This window comes from Eublepharis macularius, chromosome 2, assembly GCF_028583425.1.
Source record: "Eublepharis macularius isolate TG4126 chromosome 2, MPM_Emac_v1.0, whole genome shotgun sequence".
In the NCBI taxonomy this organism is placed as follows: Eukaryota; Metazoa; Chordata; class Lepidosauria; order Squamata; family Eublepharidae; genus Eublepharis; species Eublepharis macularius.
This window is the reverse complement of record NC_072791.1, coordinates 183,126,465-183,143,432: the sequence shown is the minus strand read 5'-3', so window position 1 is coordinate 183,143,432 and position 16,968 is coordinate 183,126,465.

The following is a 16,968-nucleotide window of genomic DNA, read 5'->3' as shown; positions in this document are numbered from 1 at the left end:
TGGTGGAACATCTGTAGTTAGGGCTGCCATGTTTCCTTCTATGATGGGAAACCTCCCAGCAATCCCCAGTGTTGCCTGCTGGAGGCACAAAGACAGGTGGGGGTTAGAAGAAAACGAGGTAAGCATGCCGGCATGATGCCAGCATGCAACATCACTTCTAACAAAAACTGAAAGTGACCTCATGATGTCAGGGGCAACTCTCTAGTTTTAATGAGTCCTAAAGAGTTGCCCCCAATGTCATGTTCTCACTTCCAGTTTTCAGTGTGAATGACATTGTGTGCCAGTGTCTGTCATATTTTGTCCCCGACTCTCAAATCCCCCTGGGTGTGCAAGGCAGTGGCCTAGCATTCCTATCCATTGTTCAGCCCTCTGTTACAGTATTGCTTCTATGGAGTTTGAATACCTCTCTCTTTTCTTTATCCCAGCCCTGTTTCAATTTTATAATGTTCTACATCAAGTGATATTTTAAATTCTCCATGAAATTTACTGGATATTTGAAAAACATACCTCCAATTCTGATTTTTTTGGACAGCTTATATCTCACATTTCATTTACAGCTTTCCTTTGGCTTGCTCCAATCTGGTCCACATTTTCAAAGATTTTTACTTGTCAAACTGAAAGATGTTGTTAAACAAAATATATGCGATGTAGAATAATATAATGGAGAAAAGATTAGTGTAGGCATTCCTTGCATTTAGAAGGTACATTGTATAACCAAAATCCAAACATGCTAACCAAAACACCATTTCTAAAGAAGGTATATTTTTCTTCAGCATTTTAATTCCATATTAGTTATGTCCTATGACCTTAAAGTATACAAACTCATTTTACTGCTATGCCACACACGTAAGCAGCTTTAAGCACAAATCTAATTTTCCCTTTGAATATTTTGAAAAAAAACAGCAGGTTGCTCTGGAAGCAGCAGCAGCAGAACTCACGGAGTGGTTGTTTCTTACCTTCCTATTTCCCGTGAAAAGTCTCCCAGAGAACTGTATCTGAAGAAAAGAATCCACGGACATCTGTAATTTTGTTCACAGAAGAAGCCCTTTAAGAGAAAGCAAACATTATTTCATTTATGTATTGGAATGTCTGTGTGGTCAAGCCTGTATTATTGTTGAATAGCAAGTTGAGATACTTGAGGTGGAAAAAAAAGGGAACAAAGGGAATAAATATTTAATTTGTGACATATTTAAATTGGAAGAGAAATCCATCTATTTTTAATACAAAATAACATTACTTTTTTCAACTAGTATTTATTTAATAGAGACCATTCTCTTACTGTATGCTCTTCATGCTCTATTGCAAATGAAAACTATGGACTGCAATATGTTCTTTCAGCAAAGGCATTTTTTTAATGGCAGGGGCCTTCTCTTGCCACCAGACACTCTGAATATCCAACCCTCTATATTTTCACTAAAATGTGGATCTTAAAATTGTATTGCTCTCAGTTCACAAAAACTGAAAAGAAAGGGTTTTTTTGCTTTATTGTGTATTGAATGTAGACAAAAGCTGTGCTAAATTGTTGCTCTATCTGCAACCTTTAATACATTAGACCATGGCATCCTGTTGAGGCATTTGGAGGCAGAAGTAGGCATCAGAGGATGTGCCTCCATTGTTCCTCATGAAATGGACTCAAAAGGTTGCTATTGGAGACCAGCTATCTTCATTGTGGGAATTATCTTGTGGAGTTCTACAAGGCACAATCTTATTCCCCATGTTATTCAACTTCTATTTAAACCCTTTAGGAGAACTCATTCATAGCGATGGAATTGTATGCCATCAATATGCAGATGATACCCAGATCTATATTTCCCCATCCAAATCCCCTTGTGATGCAGTAGAGGTCCTGAGTTACTGCTTGACAGCTGTGGTTAAATAGTTGAAAGCAAATACATTGATATTGAACCCAGACACGGTAGAAGTGATGCTGGTTGAAAAAGCAGAGACCTTGATGGGGTCCAGTTGACCCTGGCTCACTTAGTGAAAAGCCTATGGATTATATTGGATCTAGCACTTCTCCTACAGAAGCAAGTAATAGCAGCAGCAGCAGCAAAAAAAGAGGCTTTCTCTCAACTTAGACTAGCTTGGAAGATGGCCCCCTACCTGGACACGGCTGATCTGGCCCCCTGGATTCATGCCATGGTAACATTGATACTCGACTACTTTAATTTACTCTTCATAAGTATTATTATTATCATTACTATTATGTCATTTATAGTCCGCCTTTCTCACTGAGACTCAAGGCGGATTACATAGTGTGAGATCAGTACAATCAGTAGCAAGGACAAGGGTAGGCATTTCCATACAGTGCCAAGGACATTTCTATAAACAATGTCATAGGGTAGATGAATACAAGTTTTCAGAGACATAGCATTAGCAGGGATCCAATACAGGGTTGAAGGATTGCTGAAACAGAACATAATCCATTCTAGGATTGACATTAGACAACATGAAGCACAAGCAGTATATACGCGTACATATTCAAAGCAACAGATAATATGTAAAGCGACATAATGGTGGAGCCCATGGTTCCCAACTCATTGGCAAAACATCCGAGACCCCCTCCATACAATACCACCCTCCTATCTGAGTGAAAAAGCCTTTTTGAATAATTCAGTTTTGCATTGTTTGCGGAAAACCAAGAGCGTGGGAGCTCTCTGTCCTGACCTCCTCAGGCCGGCTGTTCTATAGGGTAGGGGCCACTACAGAGAAGCCCTGTGTATGGGCTGCAGTTGATTTTGCCCATGTGCAGACTGGCACCTGCAAGAGATCCTGTTTGGATGAATGAAGCTGCTGTGGAGGGACATAGGGAGGGAGGCGGTCCCATAGGTTTGTCGGGCCAAGGCCATGAAGAGCTTTGAATGTAATAACCAGTACCCTGAACTGAGCATGGAAGCTGATAAGTAGCCAATGGAGTGACTGCAGGATGCGAGTGATGTTCATGCTCCTGCTTGCACCTGCTAACAGTCTTCCCTCACAGTCAACTCAGAGACTCCAGCTGGTGCAAAATGCTGCAGTTCATTTACATTCAGGAACTAGATGGAGCATGCATATCACTCCCATTCTGCAGTCACTCCATTAGCTACTCATCAGTTACCGGACTCAATTCAAGATCATGACTATTATATTTGAAAGCCCTTCATGGCCTTGGCCCTTCAGATCTGTGCAACTGCCTCTCACCCTGTATTTTCCACGGTAGCTTCACTCATCTGAACAAGGACTTCTTTAGCTACTGCCCTGCAGTTGGGCCAAATCTGCTACTACCAACAACTGTGGTAGCCCTCACCTTATGGAAAAGCCTTCCTGAGGAGGTCAGGAAAGCTCTCACTCTCCTGGCTTTCTGTAAACTATGCAAAACTGAATTATTTAGGATTGCTTTATACTCAGGATTGTAGGGCTGTATCATAAGAAAAAGCTCAAAGAGAGACCTTGGCAAAGGACAGAGATTATAGAATATGCTATTAGGTACTGTCTGCCGATGTACATAATGCTCCTGTTGGTAGCTCCACATTGCTAAAGATGTAATGTTAATTAATTAAGTTTTAATTTAGAAAGTTTTCATCTCTGTGTTCAGCTTTATGCTAGTTTTCAAAACTTTCTGTTGCCATAACCAATTGTATCTGTTTTCATGGAATGTCCTAACTAGAAATGGGCACGAAATGAAATACGAACCAAAATGTATCACAAACCATGAACCAGCAGTTCATCACAGCCCATTTCTGATGGACTGTGACCAAATTTAGGCCAGTTCATTTGGTTCAATTTATCACTAGAGGTGTGCACCCCCTCGGGTTTCCTGTTTTGGGTTTACCAACACTCAAAGCAGCCCTTTTCTTGCCATTTGCAAACGGCAAGAAAAGTTTTGCTTTCAAGCGCCGGCCACTGTTCAACTGATGGGAGGGGGATTCCCCATCAGCTGAAAAAAGTGGTGGACATTTGAAAGGAGCAATATTTTTCCTGCATGGCAAGAAAAGGGTTGCTGCTTTCAAATGCTCACCACTTTTTTCATTTGAGGAGAGGGCGAGATTTTTTCAGCTAGTGGGAGAGGAATCCCTCTCTTGTTAGCTGAAAAAAGCAGTCAGCATTTGAAAGCAGCAACACTTTTGTTGAGTGGCAAGAAAAGTGTTGCTGCTTTCAAATGCCCCCCGCTTTTTTCAGCTAAAGGATTTGAAAGCAGATTTTTCAGTTGAGCTCCGCCCCCTCCCCTCAGCTGAAAAAAGTGGTGGGCATTTGAAAGCAGATTATTTTCAGCTAATGGGGGGGGGGATCCCCTTCCTGTTTGAAAAAAGCTGACAACATTTGAAAGCAGCAACACTTTTTTTGCATGGCAAGAAAAATGTTGCTGATATATTGTCAAAGGCTTTCACGGCCAGAGAACGATGGTGGTTGTGGATTTTCCGGGCTGTATAGCTGTTGTCTTGGCATTGTAGTTCCTGACATTTCGCCAGCAGCTGTGATAGGCATCTTCAGAGATGTAGCACCAAAAGACAGAGATTTCTCAGTGTCATAATGTGGAGAAGATGTTAGCAGGTATTTATATCTACTCAGGAAGGTGGGTTTGGGCTGAGTCATCCTGTAAGAATTTCCCAGGGTGTGGAATGCTAATGGAAGGAGGCTTCACTGTATCCTGAGGAGGTTCTTTTGCATATGGATTGGTGCTTGATATGCTAATCTTCTCTGTAGGTCTATTGTAGGATGTAGAGCATTTTGTTAGCCTGGTGTTTTTCAGGACTGGAAACCATGCTCTATTCATTCCTAAAGTCTATTCTTTACTGTTGAAATTGTGCTTATGCTTATGAATTTCAATGGCTTCCCTGTGCAATCTGATGAAGTAGTTGGAAGTGTTGTCCAGTATTTTAGTGTCCTGGAATAGGATACTGTGTCCTGTTTGAGTTAGGCTATGTTCAGCCACTGCTGATTTTTCCGGATGGCCAAGTCTGCAGTGCCTTTCATGTTCTTTTATTCTTGTCTGGATGCTACGCTGTGTGGTCCCGAAGTAAACTTGTTGACAGCTGCAGGGTATGCGGTATACTCCTGCAGAGGTGAGGGGGTCACTACTAACTTTTGCTAATCGTAGCATCTGTTGTATTTTTCTGGTGGGTCTGAATACTGTTTGTAAGTTGTGCTTTTTGATAAGCTTTCCCATCTGATCACTGATTCCTTAGATATATGGCAAAAACACTTTTCCTGTGGGAGACTATTTTTCCTTTTCCAAACCTACAGTCTGGTTCCGGTTCATGGATGATACCTTTATCATTGGGAGCCACAGTGAGGAAGAATTGATAGAGTTTTTAAACCACCTCAACAATATCCACCTGAACCACAACTTGGTTTAATAGCTCTTCTGATTTCATTTCTGGAGTAGCCATTTGCTTGAAGTGTGTGATTTAGATGATTAGTTTCCTCGTTGAGAAAGTGTGGTTCACATATCTGTCTTGCACGGTCTACTAATGTTTTTATTATGCCTCTTTTCTGTTGAGGGTGGTGATTGGAGTTTTTGTGTAAGTACCAATCCGTGTGAGTTGGTTTCCTGTAGACCTTGTGACCTAACTGAAAATTTGCTTTGCGAATGACCAAGGTATCTAGAAATGGAAGTTTACCCTCGATTTCTTTCTCCATGGTGAATTGTATGTTCAGGTGGATATTGTTGAGGTGGTTTAAAAACTCTGTACCTCAAGTGGAGGAGTAGGGAATCAAACCCGGCTCTCCAGATTAGAGTCCCGCGTTCTTAACCACTACACCAAACTGGCACCAAAAAAGGACTGTATATAAATTGAATGTTGTTGTTGTTGTTGTTTCTGGCACTGTCCTGAGGAAACATGGTTAAAATGCCAGTCATAAAAAGTCTGATATTTTTGTGTATAGGGAGGAGGGGCAGCTAGCCACTGGCATTCATGAGCTGGTTGCAGTCCCAGTGGTACTTTCTGTGCATCCTCTTCCTCCTCCCTCTCCTACTTCCAGCACTGGAGGAGTGTTTGGCCAGCCCACCTGGCCTCCCCCTGTGAGCCCAGGAAGTGGCTGGCCTGCTCACCATCCCAAGTTCTGGAGGAGGAACCAGCTGGCCCAGCCTCCTCCTGAGTACCTGGGAAGTGGCAGGCCTGCTTGCCCACCTGAGTGCTAGAGGAGTGACTAGCCCACCCAGTGTTCTCCTGTGCACCCAGGAAGTGGCAGGTCTGCTCACCCACCCAGCCTCCTGAATGCAGGGGTGGGGGAGTGACCAGCAATGACATCACTCCGGAGTGACACCATCACGCCAGGCCCGAGAGAGCATGCACACAGGGTCCAGTTTATTTTTTATGCAAACTGGCAACTCTATCTAGGGAAGTTACAGGTGTTGCACAGTAGCAGTGCACCTGAATGTGAGGAAGAAGGGGATTCTAGTGGCTGGTTTCAACTATGCTTCTTACTACTAATGGATGTAAAGAATCCATTAGCTCTCTTGTTTGTCTTTTCTACTCCCCTTCTCTCTGTTGTCTACAGTCCACTTATTTCTCTAATCTGATTATCTAACTAATCTAATAATCTAACATGTTTGAAGTGTGCTGTCATTAAGATTCCATTTTCTTGACCGCCCTTCTCTTGTCCTCCATCTTGGTAACTGATACCATCTCTTCTCTGCCAGTGATATGAGACCCAGAAAATTAATTTGGGGGCATTTACCTTACAAAGATTGAGGGGCCACAAATAAGGGGCATGATCACTCAATATTTTTGATCTAACTAAAATTAATAATGCTTAATTCTCATTCAAGTGAATGACATTACTTGCACCTAACTTAAGCCTCAATAATTTTAAAGGAATTAAGTGAGATTAAGAGCTAATTTACACAATATGAATAAGGATCTCCCAATGTTTTTAATGTTGAAAAGATACACACATTGGACTGGTGCTGCAACACACAAGGTGAGTTTTGGCCTTTCTATCATGCTTTTCTCTCCCTCACACCAGCTGATATTAGTCTAGTAGGCAAAAAAGGATTTGCTCAATGTCCGGAGCAGGGCCTTCCTGCCCCGGACTGGGCCCAGCCAGGCCCTACCCCACCCCCATGGCAGCCCCGCCGACCCCCGCCCCCATGAAGGACCCCCCCACACACCAGAGGGCCGGGGGGAGGGAGTGATGGAGCCGCCCGAGAGCAAGGTGGCGAAGAGGCACCCAGGCGCAGCGCAGGCAAGAGGAGGCTGTGGGGACGCCGGGTGCTGTGCCGCTGCAGCTGCCACGGCCGCCACGGTGGCCTATGCCGATGCTCCCGGGGACGCGGCTCCCAGCGCCACCGCCGCCAGCAGAGCTGACGGCGGAGTGTGGCGGGGGCGAGGCGAATCAGTGGTCGAGCCAGCAGCCCGCCGGGACAATGGCGGATGGCCGGGCATGGCCCACGCCGGGGCGAGGGTGGGCCCAGCCACCGGCACCAGAAAGGGGGCGGGAGCACCTGGAAGCCGAGGTCCCGATTGGGGAACGGATGGCTGGGAGGGCTCCCCAGTGTGAGGGGTCCAGTAGGCGCTGGCCTCCCTGGCAGAGGATTGGACGAGGGTGGGGGAAGAGAGAGGTGGGGGCCGGAAGGGTGGCCGCAGGCAGGGCACAGGAACAGACAGGGGAAGGCACCAATGGCCAGGGAGAAGACAAGGCACGAGGCAGGGAGGGAAGAGAGCACGGAGGTGGATTGGTGAGAGGGCAGAAAGCAGACTGAGGGGGGAGGATAAAAGGGAGAATCCCAATGATGCTGAGGAGGAGGATTTGGCTATGAGCAAGGTACAGAGAGAGGGTGAGATGGAGGCTTTCAGACCAGCTGGCAGGAGACAGATGCCAGTGCAGTAACCACTGTCCCTGCCTAGTCTGGGGTGGAGGGAACCCCTTGCACCCCCCCCCCCCAGCGGTAGCCAGGAGGACGGCAGAGCGTGGGGAGACGGCGGCGGGTGGGGCAGGGCCTCACACTCAATATGAGTGTTTTGTCTTTTTTGTTGTTTTTTTTTTTTAGTATTAATAGCACTTGGGGGTAATAATTTGTATTTGGAAAACAAAATGGAGGAAATGGTTGACATCCTGTACTAATGCCACAGCCCAATCCAAGTTGGGTGACTCTCTGTCCTTAACCATGGAAATACATGGGGTGATCCAATAATGGATTTTCCCTGTCATGTAGTTCAACACTTTGTTGGACTGGAGCCTATGGGTGGGACCCAGAATACTGTAAGTATTCAACCCCAGTCTTCTACAGCCCTCAAACTACCCAAATACTGTTGAAGGCTTTCACGGCCGGAGAACGATGGTTGTTGTGGGTTTTCCGGGCTGTATTGCCGTGGTCTTGGCATTGTAGTTCCTGACGTTTTGCCAGCAGCTGTGGCTGGCATCTTCAGAGGTGTAGCACCAAAAGACAGAGATCTCTCAGAGATCTCTCAGGACACTGAGAGATCTCTGTCTTTTGGTGCTACACCTCTGAAGATGCCAGCCACAGCTGCTGGCGAAACGTCAGGAACTACAATGCCAAGACCACGGCAATACAGCCCGAAAAACCCACAACAACTACCCAAATACTTCTCCTAAGTGCTGGAGAACTCTTGTGAACAGTTTTGCACAAGGAAATTCATAGAAATCTGCCGCTCCACCTTGCATAAGAAGAAGCATCTTCCAATTGCACCACTTCTACTTTGGATCCATCCCTATGAGGAAACTGGCAGATTTAACTTTTTAATTCCCCCCCCCCCAATTAAAAAGATATACATCCATTTATGAAATGGTTTGTTAAGTTTATCCCCCCATTCCCCTCCAGAAACTGAAATTTACTCCACTTCCTTTTTCTCCCTTTTGAAAATTAAAAGCTTCTACCTTAAAGAAGTGAATGATACATTATCTGCCTTCTCTAAATTGAACCCATTTGGAGCTATTTGCATCCTGTGGAAACCTACAGCTGAGTGCTGCGCTCAGAGGTGTAATGACTGGTTGTCACAACACGCTGGAGGTGGCCCCATAACAAAATGATCCCCTGTCAATCCCCTTGTAGGAAATGCATTGGCAACCTGTAATTCGCCCCCAGTATTAACATCCTTCCTGAGTTTTGTTAAATGGCACTTTCTAGGAAGTAGATTTGGCGAACTTGTGTTTAATAATGTTTTAAGAGGAATTTTTGATGGAAGTTTTAGAAAGCATCGCATGGGGTTAACAGTGATTTGTCATTTGTTTCTAATTAAAGGACCTAATCTCTTATCACTGGAGCTGCCTATTTTTTTATACTAAAGGCACAGATGTGAATGGAAACATATTAATGAGATGTCATACTACACAGTCATTTAGTGTTTTGTTTAACTTAAACATAGCAGAAATGCACATCTAAGTAGACACACGACATGATATTCAAATAGGATTGTAATTTCCTGCATTTGCATAACCTTCAGTAACATTTGCATTAGACCTACCTTGCATCCTTTATTATTTGGATTTCAAAACCTTCACTTGCAACAAGCATCACATATAAAGGAATAGGAGGAACAGAGACAATGTTTTACTTCTCCTGTTCAAAAGTGTGTTCTTGGGGGCATTCCAAAGCAGAAATATTATGCTTCTTCATCCCATTATAGTTCAAAGCATTCTTCTAGTATTTGTATGAGAGAATGGCCAGGCACTTTTAACCATAAACCCTTGCTAACTGTCTTTCTATCATTCACAGGTCACCGTATTTCACTGTGGAATGGTGTACTCTGTCCAAGTGCAGTAACAACACTATTATTGTTTACTTGACTATCTTGAAATGAAGGTAGCATTTCCCACCTCAAAGTAGGGACTGGAGTTCTCTCAAAATTACAGCTGATCTCAAGACTACAAAGATCAGATCCCCTGGAGGAAATGGTAGAGGGTGGATAAATGGAAATTGTAGAGCGACATCACATCCCCATTGAGCTCCTTCCTCCCCAAACTCAGTCATCTCCTGTCACAACAACTAGAGATGGGCACAAACAGAAAAAAAACCCGAACATGATGTTCATTGTTTGTTGCCATCCACAAACAGGGACTCACAAACAACCACGAACATGGCCCTGTTCACAAACATGTTCATGATGGTCTGTTCTTGGGGGCCAGCAGGCTCTCCTCCAGCCATCATCCAAGTCAAGATCCCTACTGCACCACTCCCAGAAACCTGACCTGAGCAGGCAGCAGGAAAGATACCAATAATAAATAATAGCTTGGCCCAGAGCCTGGCAGCAGCCCTGGAACTTGAAGGGGTAGATCCCTATCCCATCACACACAAAGAAAATTCAAGCTCCAATGCACTCACTCTATCAAAATGCCAACAGCAACTCTCTCCCTCTCCACTGTCTGCAAACTAAGCCAGAGCTGGGAGACCCCTCCCCTCTGCTCTTTGCTCCCTTGTTACCAGAACTGCTCTTTTAAATGGGGAAATTAGCTCAGCAGTCTGGAACAAAAATTAGCGCGAATCTAACCAATGTTTACGGAGGTCCCAATTCCAGAAACTTACGTGACAAAGAGGCAGACTACAAATAGATTCAATAAACACGTGTATTTACTAATAGTGTGGCGTAAGCCTGAGCTTGCACATACATACAAGAAAGCATACAAGAACTAGGAAATGCAGAGTAAGAAATACAGAGACGGTCGCATGAGCAGGTACCCACGATGATAAGGGCGATACTCACCATCCTGAAGTGGAGCAGAGACACGGCAGCGAGGTGGTCCAATGCCAGCACTGGATCCACAGAGAGACAGCAAGGGGGTCTGGATAGGAATGGCACAAGCACCATGCAGTCTGAGAGACCAGCTTAAATACCCCAAAACGTACCCTGAGGCTGGTGCTGTACTTGGTGGTTCTCACGGGTTAAAACAAAGGCTTTAATGGATTACTGAATGTCTTGGATGGGCCACTTTAGGAATCTGATTGTGTTATAGTGACAGCTCAGGAAGAGGGGACAAAGGAGGGAGGGGGAGATCCGAGCGTGCTGAAAGGATGTTCCAGCAGGCAGGGCTTGTCCTGATGTCATCAGCTCTGGAATGCGGAGGTTTCTTTGAGATGCATTCTTTAAGTGCTTGGGATGGTCGGCACTTAGCTTCTTCTCCGGGGTGGCTCCTAAGATATGCAGAGCGGGGCGAGGTTCTCTCGCTACAGACGTGGTGTGTCCGCTCCTCTGAAATGGCTTCCCAAAGCAGGCTTCTTCCCTGGGTCTTCTGGCTGCCCAAGAACATGGATGCCGGCTGGGCATAGCTGGGGCTGGTTAGCAGGCTGCCCGGTAGCGAGGGCAAGCTCGGGGACCGGCACGCAGGAAGCTTCAGGCGGGAACTGACCAGGGAGCGCATGGCCAGGCTCGCTGGAGGCTTCCCCGGCAGGCGCCCGGCTGCCAACAGCGACTTGGGCCCAGATGAGGCAGGCTTCCATGGAGGCAGGGGGAACAGCACGTAAAAACACAGTCCATAGCAGGGAACAGTCGCGGTCGATGGCGGATGGCAATGCAGGCACGGGGCACATGTGCAATAAAGTCCAAACATACACTGGGAGGTCCAGATACAGGTCTGGGCAGGGCTGCCCAGGAAGAAAGTGCTTTGTGGAGTCGTCCAGACATGGAGTCAGGAAACTAACACAGTCTATTGCAGAAGCAAGGTAATTAACAAGCAGGCAGGAAACTGACACGTGTATCAGAGCACACACATGCAGGGCAAACTTGGTGTAGCAGTAAAGCAGCAATGCAGGAAACTTTAACACAGTCCATGGTAGGCCTTAAAGCAGGAGAGGGGGCCTACTTGGCAACACCCTTGTTGTAACAAATTTGGAGCTCCTCCCATGAACCGAAGACCTGCCTATCAAGCTAAATTGTGCTTAGATTGGGGATTCAAGGGCAACAGCAGGAGTTCAGACAGAGTTCAGACAATCCCTGTCTAAGTTGCCAAGGGAAAAGATTGCAGGTGCCAGACTGTCCGGCTTGACGAACAGCAATGAACAGCAACGAAGGAGGCTTGCAATGACCACCTGTTCGTTTAGAATGGGGCCTCATGAACAGCTTGTTCGCGAACAGCAGATTGGGCTGTTCGTGGCTTTTTTTGTTGGCATTGGAGTTGGCATTGCTAAATAAGGTAAATCAGTAGTTGGCATTGCTAAATAAGGTAAATCAGTAGAAAGTCCGCCACCAATTAGTCATATACGGAGTAGCTGACTCTTGTTTCACTAACTTCACACTCTTATTCTTCTATTACAAAAAGAGAACAGATGTCAAAGTGAGTTTGAGGGCAGCCATCTCATGATAACACATCTTGTACCCAAGCCCAGAGTCTCAAGATTCATTTTAGCAAGCAAGCTTGTCATCCATTCTTAAAGAGTCCCTTCTAGTCATTGCCAGTTGATTTAATGACCAGGTATGGATGGCCTGGCCCATGCTACATGGTGATTGAATAATGGCCTGAAATTATCAGTACACCCTAAACAAATGACTGGCATTCAATGCCTTGAGCTGTCAGGTTTTCAGGAAGTTCCTTCATGAGTCTAGGAAGACTGTAGCAGGCTACATGGCAGTACTAGAAAGCCAAATGGGACTTTATTAGATCCAATTCTGATCCTACTAGGTTGAAAGTTCAACTAGAACTAGAGCTGGAACCAGAAGTGGATGAACTGAGTCAATAGAGTTGCTCCTGAATGAGGTTTTTTAGATATCTCCAGGAGTATCTAGAAGAGGTGAAGCTAGGATTGCCAACTCTGGGTTGAGAAATCCTGGAGATTGTGGGGGTGGACCCTGGGAAGGGTGGGGCTTGGGGAGGGGAGAAACCTTACCAGGGTATAATGCTCTGTCACCTGGAGATCAATTGTAGTTCCAAGAGATCTCTAGCCACCCCCTGGAGGTTGAGAAACCTAGGTGAAACAGGCACCTTCTCTTGGGGCCTTCCAGTAAGGCTACGAGACTAAATTATTTAAAAGAGTTTATAAGGAAAGTTAAATGGGTTTTTCCTTCAATGTTTGAAATATAAGTTATATTTTCCTGTTTTTAAACTGCATTTTGTCATCTGTTTTAGCTCCTGAATGAGTTGAGAGAAAGAGAAAATATTCTAAATAAATAATTAAAATTTAGGATAACACATTTTTGTTTCTGTTATAGTCTTAATCTTAGGTCATTGAGTATAGTTTTTTTTAACAAGTTAGTATGGGCCAAGGGAGATTCCAGCTGTGTTTCTGTGGAGCTACAGGGTGCAACAGGTGAGACAAGATGTTCTAATCTACAATCCCCTGCTCACTCTCGGCTAGCTCATTCCTCTGAATGGCATCATAGTTTACAGGATTGACCAAGAAATAAAATAAAAAGATCTCTTCTCCAGATCTACCTTTTATTTCTTGGTCAATCAAAACACAAATAACAACAAGAACATTCGATTTATATACCGTCCTTCAGGACAACTTAACATTCACTCAGAGCAGTTTACAAAATATGCTATTGTTAGCCCCACAGCGAACAAACACCCTGTGAGGTGGGTGGGGCTGAGAGAGCTCCTAGAAGCCGTGACTGACCCAAGGTCACCCAGCTGGCTTCAAGTGGAGGATTGGGGAATCAAACCCGGTACTCCAGATTAGTCTTGCTGCTCTTAACCACTACACCAAACTGGCTCTCATACCAAACTGTTTAAGGTTCAGTTGCAGCCTCCTTTGGGTTTCACAGCTGAAAGGCCTGTATGATGTCTATCATTTTGCTTTCAATCTTTTTTTGCGTCACTGCCTGCTTAATTAAAACACTATGCCCTTAGATTTACCTGGGGCCCCATTTGTGGTCTGTGGAGTGAAAAGGTGCAGCTCATGATGGCCCCCATCATCCTGGGGCCTTCTGTGGGACTGCACATGCCGCCCCAGATTCAATCACTGGCCAGCCAATCAGTGGCAGCCTGACTGGCTTATGGAGCAAATCCCATTCGGTGGACCTTGAGGGCAAAGCCTTCCCTCTGGTCTGCCTGCTGGGAATGTATTACAGGGTGAGCTAGGCTCCCCACACTATGCTCCTGAACTGGCTTCTCACACATCCCACCCTTGTTTCTAGGGGCTACAAGGCATTCATAATGTCTTTTGGGTTGAAAATTTTCTGCTTGATGGTTGCTTTTTGGAATCTGTAATATGATTGCTGGTTATTGTATATTGAACTTCATGACATTAGCTTTATATACAATAAGAACAGGGTTGCACTTTATGCTGCCCCGTCTTTACTCTCCCCACTCTGAAGCAAATTTTCCCACCCAAAATTCAGTTTCCCTGTTTTGACTGAGCAGCCCCAAGTAGTGTGTTAATATTTGTGGTTTTGAAAGTCTGTTTGTTTCACTCAGACATGTAGATATAATGTTGGTTTTTAGCCCAGCCCAGGAACTTGATAGGGAAAAGCAGGAACTTTGTCCTTTTTGTTGAAAACGGCACTAGAGACTGTATAATATTCAAAAAGAAGTAACAACTTTATCAAACAGACAAGGATTGAGTTAGTGTAGTCAGAGATGGAAACGTGGAGGTAAAATTTTGTTGGTATTACAGAATACACGTGAAACAAGCAAAATAGTATCCTTGAAGTTTATTTTCATATATTCTTGGTTCTTAACAGTGTACTTAACAATGTACTTAAACTCATGCTGACACTTAGACTTTCTCAGGACAGCAATACTACAGTTAAGGCAAAGGAGTCTTCTCTCTTCACTCTAAAGGTGAACCTATCTGACCTTTCTTGTCAGACTCCTTGACTCCAAATCTTGTCAGACTGACTGCCTTCAGATTGGTTCTAACTGAACAATCAGAGAAGAGGGAGCAGTCTGTCACCCAAATTCTCCATTTTAGGAAATAGTTAACTCTCCCCCTCCCAGATCTCTGATTTTTCTGCACTTCCAAAATCTGCCTTTAAGTGCAGTCCATCACACACTTGTAATTGTTATTCATCAAATGTCTTCTGTGTAGGCACACATTGAGACTGTGCATACGCAGGCCAGCCGTGGAGAGATTTCTTCAGCTCTTTAAATCTGTAAATTGTGAGATGGAGTGCTCCTAATTTCCCTCAGTCCCCCTGGGCCTCCAGAGGCATAAACATAAAAGGTAAACACTTACAGTGGGGCAGGAGGGAGGGAATAGTACAGAAGACACTCAACAAATAACAGTTACAGATAAGTGCAACCCTGTTTTTGTTGTCATTCTTCTGTGCTGTCCACATTGGTAGTATAGCAAGTTACTCACCAATGGAAGAAGGTGTGAGTGTATTAGTGAAATAGAGAATCCATTACCTCTGTTCCAACTGCTGATTTTGTTCTCAAATTCATATCTGCAGCATAGTACTTCACTATGGCATCAGCTGAAGACCACATGGCAGCCTGACAGATGTCCCACAGAGGTACACCTTGAAGGAAAGCAGCTGATGAAGCCTGTGCTCTGGTGGAGAGTGCTTTGTCACCCAGCAGGGTGCATTTGCTGTTTTGTGGCAAAGCCTAATGGCCACTACAATCCATTTGGAGAGTGTGTTGAGAAGATATTGGAAGGCCCTTGCAGGGGCCGAAATTACAGACAAGATTACAGATTACAGAGTCTTGGTGTTGCAGAAACTCTTTGTTCTGTTTAAATAATATAATAAAGTTCTTTTAACATCCAGTTTATGCAGTGTACATTGTGACTCAGTGGTTGTAGTAGGAAAAAAAATGGGCAATGCAACCCGTTGTTGTAAATGGAATTTAGAAATCACCTTGGGGAGAAATTCTAGGCTGGTTTGTAAAGCAACCTTCTCAGGGAAAAATTGGATAAACCAGGGGGATGAGGGGGTTCAACCCGTAGAGCTGTAAGTTACCCCACATGCCTCACTGAGGTGACAGCTACCATGAGGGCAGTTTTCCAGGATAACAAAGACAGAGAGCAAGAAGCTATAAGTTCTAACGGGGACAGCATGAGTCATGAAAGAACTATGGTTAGACTTGAATGAAAAACTCGGAGTGTCCTTGGGGAAAGGTATTGTGTATATATTGCTTTTAAGAAACTGTTTAGAGATATAGTCTGAGAATAGTCTTGCCATCTATTCACTCATGAAAAGCGAATATTGCTACTAGGTGAACTTTAAGGGAGAAGACAGATAAGCTCTTTGTCTACAGGGATAACAAGTAGTACATGATAAGGGCCAACAGGCAGGAAAATGAAGAAACCTGTTTGAGTTCTAACCATGTGGTGAAACTGGTCCATTTTTGGTCATAGGAAATGAGTGCAGAGTTAGGCACTCATATGAGTTACTTCTGTAGAGAAACCATGCTGAGAGTTTCAATAATAATAGTAACAGCAGCAGCAACAACATTTGATTTATATACCACCCTTCAGGACAACTTAATGCCCACTCAGAGCGATTTACAAATTATGTTATTATTATCCCCACAACAAACACCCTGAGAGGTAGGTGGGGCTGAGAGAGCTCCAGAGAGCTGTGACTAGCCCAAGGTCATGATGGTTACATCATGATACCATACTTGATCATAGAAGGTCTGGAACTACTGGTAGATAGTAGTACTGTCTGTGGGCCATGACCCATAGGGTGGAAAACCATTCTTAATGGGGCCAAAAAGGGGTAATTAGTATACAGTGAGTCCAGTAATGATGGATTTTACAAAGGACCTTGGTGATTAATGGAATTAGGGGAAAGATGCAAAAGAGACTTTGAATTCATGGGATTTGGAACTCATCTCCCAGTGAATTGTTGTATGTCTCAGCTAGGGAATAGAAAACTTTGATCTTGATGTTGAGGTGTGTGGCAAAGAGGTCCATGGAATGGAAGCCCCAGCACTGAAAAACAGGCAGTACATATTTTTTGTTGATTGTCTACTCGTGATGAGTCAAAAAAACCCTGCTTAGGATGTCAGCACACTGCTTCTGTGCCAGCCTGTGGGATTATGTTGTGCTGTATTGCTCATTCCCAGATAAATGTAGCCTCGGTGCAGATTGTAAGTGATGCTGTTCCTCCTTGCTTGTAGAAGGCTGTAGAGTTGGTGTGGACCTGA